The 6,588-nt window shown below is 47.1% G+C and overlaps 1 long non-coding RNA gene across 1 annotated transcript; it reads right to left on the reverse strand.

Moving 5' to 3' along the window:
• Positions 1–866: 866 nt before the first annotated feature.
• On the reverse strand, positions 867–5,014 carry LOC115498655. Its single transcript, XR_003963900.1, has 2 exons — positions 4,880–5,014; positions 867–1,742 (listed from the first exon to the last, which is right to left on the reverse strand). It is a non-coding gene; the product is annotated as an uncharacterized LOC115498655 (long non-coding RNA).
• Positions 5,015–6,588: the final 1,574 nt, after the last annotated feature.

The raw sequence follows: 6,588 nt of genomic DNA on the forward strand, positions 1-6,588 counted from the left end.
AATGGCGTTTGACAGTTTGCACACAAACACCATTGTCACACTCCACAGCTCTGCTAAGGAAAATCTGTAGCCACGAAGGTGCTAACATCACCTCCACATTCCACCATTGCCCGTGGCCACCATCAGGGAAGCTTCCCAGCTCCACAGAGTGACCTGAGCAGAGAAAACAGGGGTCACGACCGGGGAGCGTCTTGAGCAACAGGAAGACGAAGATGTCAGGCTTCTGTCGGGAACAGTTGAGCAACCAAAGGGACCCCCTGCCTTGTGCTTGGTTACCACCCCTGCAAAGGCCTCCCACCAGCAGGAATGAAACGCCCTATGGAAATGGATGGGAAATCTGTTTGCATCAATTTGCTAAGAGGGTTAAGAGCAAAAGAATCCCTAGCGGGAACTGATTTTAGGAGACAAAGACTCCGTGGAAGACCGTATTATAAACTGTAATAATATGACCAGATCGATGGGTCCTCCTCAGCTCTTACCTCCTCGTCTATCCCCATCCATTGCCAGCAAATTCTGCAGTCTAAGGAGATTGACATTATTTTGCATGGGGATGTGGCGTTTGAATGTGCTGTAATTTACTCTCAGGAACATGTATCGGATGCAAAGGCATCCAATGGTGCTCAGGTTTTAAATCTTATTCGCCATAGTCATTTTCCACCATAGTAGTGGGTGGGAGATGAAGGGAGGTAAGGAGAGGGGGGAAATGGAGAGAGAGGAACTGTTCAATTTTTTGTTAATAATACTCATTTTCTAGCAAAAGGGAGCCTCCTATGAATAAATCCCTTCTGTTTTCCTGGGTTTCCTGTTAAAAATGGTTTCTAACTGCTATTTGAACTCCTGCCCACGATGGAGAAGAAGAGGAAATAAATCATTTTCACCTAATCCTTTATTTTCCCCCAAATGCTAGGAAAGGCAAAGGTTGGGGGCCGGTTTCTTTTCTCCCCCAGGATAACTGAGTGGTTACCATTTGGCCAGAACCTTGCTGTGGCCATAAAGCCGACTCCTTTTTAACAACTGAATATGCACCCTTCGGCATTTTTTTTCGTAAAAATGGCTCTTATTCATATGCAGACCACGAAATCACCCTCTTCAACCTAGAATGTGCAGTTATTAGTACATTACAAAAGTCTCTCAGTCTCCATGGGATTGGATGTTGAACCCTGCCTCCTTTTTTCCTTACCTTCTTGAGTGTGTTGATTTGCTTACCCTCCTGTGAAGCGACTGACTTCTTCTGGTTCAGTCCGAGACTCTCACTTGCCCTGACAGGGTGCGGTCATTTGCAAGGTAGCAGGAATGTGCCACATGGCCCACTGGTAGCCCTGCTCTCTTCGGATGGCTTTGCCAGGACTCACACCGAATACAAACTCTAGAAGTCCAGATGGCCCCCGTCACGCCAACTCTTGGCACTCTGGGCACAGCCATGAACTATCTCGGGTTCCTCCCCCATAGTCAGGCTCATCTGCTCTGGCTTTGCCTGCGGGACTTAGAACAGAAACCCCCACTTCCCGGTCTCTCAAGGGATGTTGTTGACCGTGACAAGAGACTCCAGAAATGTCCTGGCCTCAGTTAGGAAGAAGCACTGGGAGGTGAACAAGTCACTAGTTAGAAAGGTCTCCATGCTCGCAGAACTCTCCATCTGGCAAAGGCTTGGACCCATTTCACCTCTCAGGCTCTCACAGCGGGGTCTGCGCATGTCTCCACTTCTCCGGGTGGCCCCTGTGTGCCTGAGGCGTCTCCACAATCTGCAAAAGACAGAAAAGGGAAGCAAGAGTAAACAGGGAAGAAGAGAGGAGGAAGTTAACGCGTTCCAGGTAAAGCTTGCCAAACCACTTTCTATTTACCAAAACTTCTATTTCTTTGGTCCAAGAAATTGTCTCAAGGAAAAAGCCCTTGAATTTGGAGAAAAGATTTTCTTGTCTACCAATTTGTAGACAACCTATAAGGTTGTCCACAGAGGCACTGTGTACAACAGCAAACATTACAAGCAACCCAAATGGCCAATGAGAGGAAAAAGGTAGGTAATATATGTATAATATAATCTGGTCATTGAAGGTGACATTGTAGAAAAATGGTTGCTGACTTGGAAAAAGATTCAAGGTATTTATTTTATTGAATGAAGCAGGTCGTTTACAAAACATACAATTCGTAGTATGAGCTCCTTTCAGTGAAAAGTGCATATAAGCCTGGGGCAAAAACATCAGATGTTAACCCTCGTTATCTCTGAGTGGTGGAATTCTAGTTTGTCTTTTCCCCCCTCCTTTTTGCTTCTCTGCCTTTGTTCATTTCTGCAATCAATGTGGTACTTTCATAATGAGAACACTAATTAGAATTCAAACAATTTTTTAAAGATTTTCTTTCTTTCTTTCTTTTTTGGCGGACTCTATAATAAAAATTCCTTCTTGCAAAAACACTGTTCTGAAATTGGGTGGTTAGAGCTTACGGTTCTTTGGGGCCAAGCTTTCAAAGTTAGTGCTGTGCAGAGAGAGAAGCTTCAGGCTAGTTTCCTGGCAAGTTATTAGTGAAAGACTTTATTATGCAGAACAACAATTTTATCGTCTTATTGCGTCCATCGAAAAACATGTATTTATTGAGTACCTATTATGTTCTCAGCCTTGTGAACGATTTTTAAACAGAGTTAGAATGGCCCTCATCTTTCATTATTTCTTTGTTTCTGTAGGAGCGGTTAGCATGTCAATTGGCAAAACAGCATAAACAAGCAAGTAGAATGTTTTCAGTTTTTTTCAAATGCCATCCAATAATATACCATAATTGAAAAAATTAGCAGTGGTTAATGCCAGGATCTACTTGGATCTTTTTTTTTTTTTTTTTTTTTTTAATTTCAAAGACATTTCTCATTGGGCAGCTTGAAAAAAAAATATTTTGTTCTAGTATTTTCAAATTTAACAACCGCCCTTAAATAGTACCAGTTAATAAAGAACAGGATGTTTAGAAGCAGGTTGGGAAATGATTACACCTGTTACTTCCTGTAAAAAAAAAAAAGTAATGCATGAGGCAAAGACGTTGAATGTTACTCAGGGTAATGTGCGCAAATGCCAGCAAAGTTTTCTGCAGCTGGAAAGGCCCTGAGGGGGGCGCCTGGGTGGCTCAGTTGGTTAAGCGTCCGGACTTCGGCTCAGGTCATGATCTCATGGTTCGTGGGTTCGAGCCCCGCGTCGGGCTCTGTGCTGACCGCTCAGAGGCTGGAGCCTGCTTCGGATTCTGGGTCTCCCTCTCTCTCTGGCCCTCCCCTGCTCGTGCTCTCTCTCTCTCTCTCTCAGATAAATAAAAAGCATTAAAAAAATTAAAAATAAAAGGCCTGAGGATCCTTACTTCTGGGATCCTCTTACTTCTGGAGAGAGGTCGCGTGTGAGGCATTCCTAAATGGCCGTCTATTAAAATTAAATTTCTGTGCCGTGTCCCCCTCTCTTGTTCCTCGCCATCCCAACCTGGACTGAATCTCTAGATGTTTTTAGTTGCTGTGGTCAATTCAGAATGCAGTTTTCCCACTGAGCCCGGGGTGTGAAACACAGGCTAGCCTGGGTTTGCTCCCTTTTTTATGTGATGGATTTCTTTTCATAAATGGGGAGGGCGAGTTCATTAAGGAAGAGGCCTTTGCAACTGTAACTATTAGTTACGCCTTGCGACTCCTTGCAAATTGTCTTAGATTCCAAAGTACCAGATAGACCCCAAAACTCGCCATTCTTTCTCACAACGGATCTGGGTGCGAGCAGCTTGTCTTTGCTTTTAGATTTTGTTTCCCAGGGGCTGAGAATGTTCTAGAGCCAACCCCAGAGGACTGAGTGCTTCCTGGGTCTGTGAAGTGTCACCTCACTGCAAACCTAACCCATCAGCACAAAAACCAAACATTTCTTTAAAAGCAAAAGATAAATGGAGATGCTTTTTCTGAATTCCAAATTCACAATTACTGTCATTTCAAACAGACGTATTAAAGGCATCAGCTTGATTCTTTTAGGCTGTTATAGTCTAGATAAAGGCAAAGGAAGTCAGTATCACATACCTGAGCCTTGTCATTTTGAAAGTACATGGAAATTTTAAAATAGAATGTTCTTGTCAACAGAGAGCAAAGACCTCTTTCTTTCTTTCTTTCTTTCTTTCTTTCTTTTTTCATTGCAATCCATCTACAAGGGAAACATCTGGAAAGCTCCTTATGCCTGCATTTATCATCCACATTTATTGCCTACCAGGAGTGAGGGAAGGATCATCGGGAAAATTCTCAGGCAAGTTGGGGTCTCAACAGGCTCTTTTTAAAGAGAATTGCGGAGGCTTGGGGATTCCTAGAAACCGGTTTTGTTTCTGTGCAAGCGTCCAGCTGTTTTCAGGGCTGTCCAGGGAACCGTAGGCTGGACAGAACGACTCTGAGGCTGGCGTTCCAGAAGCACCAGAACGAAACACGGGGAGCCTTGCTGGCATGCTAAGCATGGGGAAGGGGCAGGATTCCTGGCCAAACAAACCCCCTCATTCCAATTATCCTGCTGGTGGGGTCTTGTTTGAAGGCCTTGGTGTTATTGTTAAATCAGACCATCATAAAACAGGAAAGGGCTCCGTGTTGGCCCGAGGACACAAAAGTCCAGGCCGCCTCTGGGCCCTCGACTCCCCCCTAGCTGCCCTTTCTGCTGCTGGAACCCCCAGAAAGGTGTCCGGCTTTCTCGGGCTTTCTGAAGAAACACAATCATCACTTCAGACAAACTCAAATAGGCTGTGGTTAGGTAACACTTGCCGCTGCTCAGGTGCTGTGCGGGGTCTTTGGAAACCCCTGGGACTCGGCACACCTCTGTTTCTGAGAGTCTGTGCCCCCCCCCCAAAGAACAGCTCGGTTCACACAGGGGAGTTGTTAGGTGCTCGGGGAGGGGACGCTTACCTTCCAGTCCGTGTCTGTCTTGCCTGGGCCCGGGCCCGGGCCTGGGCCTGGGCCCTTCTCTGGCCAGTGGACGGCACCTTCCACCCCCCCACCACCCCCCACTTCTGCTGGGCTGTGCCGGGCCTCCTGGGCGCAACCCCGAGCTTCTGTGGGTTTTAGGTCTTTCCCTCTCCCTTTATGGGATCCGGGGTTTTAAAGTAAACAGTTCTCTCTCTTTCTGATAAGTCACATTAAGTTATTGATTGGGAGGCAGGGAGAGCATGACCTTAGCCCACTAAGTCATCGTCACCTTTGGTCAAGCACGCTAAGCCAGACCGGAAAGCCCAGCGCCCCCCTCTGTCCCGTGGCGGCGTGAGGTACAGGCAGAAACGGAGGCCGTCGGGGAAAGCCCGGCCCGTCGTTCCTGGTGAACACAGGCTTCCGCTCAGAAACCCCAACGTTTTACTCTTTCCTCACAGGAAGACTGACGTTTATGACATTGGCGTCTCCTCAGGTTTCTTAGCGTCAGAGAAGCCACTTGGTTATAGGAACCTTTAAATCAAAAGATATATTCTTGACTCATCCTACTGGGAGCTCTTGACCGATATTTGGCAGCCAGGCTCCTTCTCCTCTCGCACGGGTCATTTCTGACGTAGTTCCAATCTATTTGTTCACGCCAACAATTATTTATTAAACCCCTCCTTATCTGCTAAGCTCTGGTAATGCAATGGTGCGCAAGACCGACAGAGTGTACAGACTGGTAGGGGGGACAGTAAAGTCAACCGCCGTGGGGGCTGCCGTCGGTCCTAAACGTAGTCTGTGAGCTGCTATTATTTTTATTTTTCAAATTCATTTGTTTTTCATCCCCGTATAGTGACCGTATAGTGTTGTATCAGCTTCAGGTGCCCAACATAGCGACTCAACGATTCTGCACGGCACTGCTGTTACGTTTAATGCCTCTGATCATTTCTTTCCCTCCTCGGGCCACTTTGTCATTCTGCTTTCTTGAGCTGTTTGTCACCCTCTCTGGTAATAAATGCAACGTAAAATGAGGGCTGGTTATCCCGGTCCGAGCTCGTGGCGATCTGAGGCACTGTGCGGCCTGAAGTACTAGGTGTTTTCCTTTCGCCCTCCCCTAACTCTTAGATACCCCCCGTTTCTTTCCAGGTGAGAGCAAAGATGCTGTGGCATCTTTTCCTCTAAGAACTGGTCCCAAGAAGTGACCCCAAAGAGTCGCCTGCTGCTGGGTCCTGCCACTGCTCCCTAAGTGCCTGGGGGGGGGTCCCCTCCCCTGGTGGCCCGAGACCACCTGGGGTCACCCTGCAAACTCACTCCTAGAAAAGACCAGTCTTACCCAGGAGGGCTGAGGGGTTTGGCTGTGGCCTTCCAAAGGCCGACACATTCCTATGGCAAAAGCCCAAATACTCATCCCGAGATGGGAAGCTTCCGGAGCCCCGTGGAAATCGCCAGGGCCTGTGCGCTCCAGCTTTGTTCCACGGCTATGGCAGCAGCGTGGTATTGTTAAGTTTGTGTGGCGGGCACTGCCTGTGATCAACTTGCTTCTTAGTTTTCAAACTGTTCTCCTGGTTGCAACAATCGTATTTCTTTTCAGAATCACTGTTGGTTTTTCTCCTTTAAAGGGAAACGGGTTCCCCCAGAGCCTCCCATGGAGACATTCTTTCAAAGGGCAGGACAAATCCCTCTCACTCCCGAGCTTCACCGCAGAAAAC

Source organism: Lynx canadensis, chromosome D3 (genome assembly GCF_007474595.2).
Source record: "Lynx canadensis isolate LIC74 chromosome D3, mLynCan4.pri.v2, whole genome shotgun sequence".
Lineage (NCBI taxonomy): Eukaryota > Metazoa > Chordata > Mammalia > Carnivora > Felidae > Lynx > Lynx canadensis.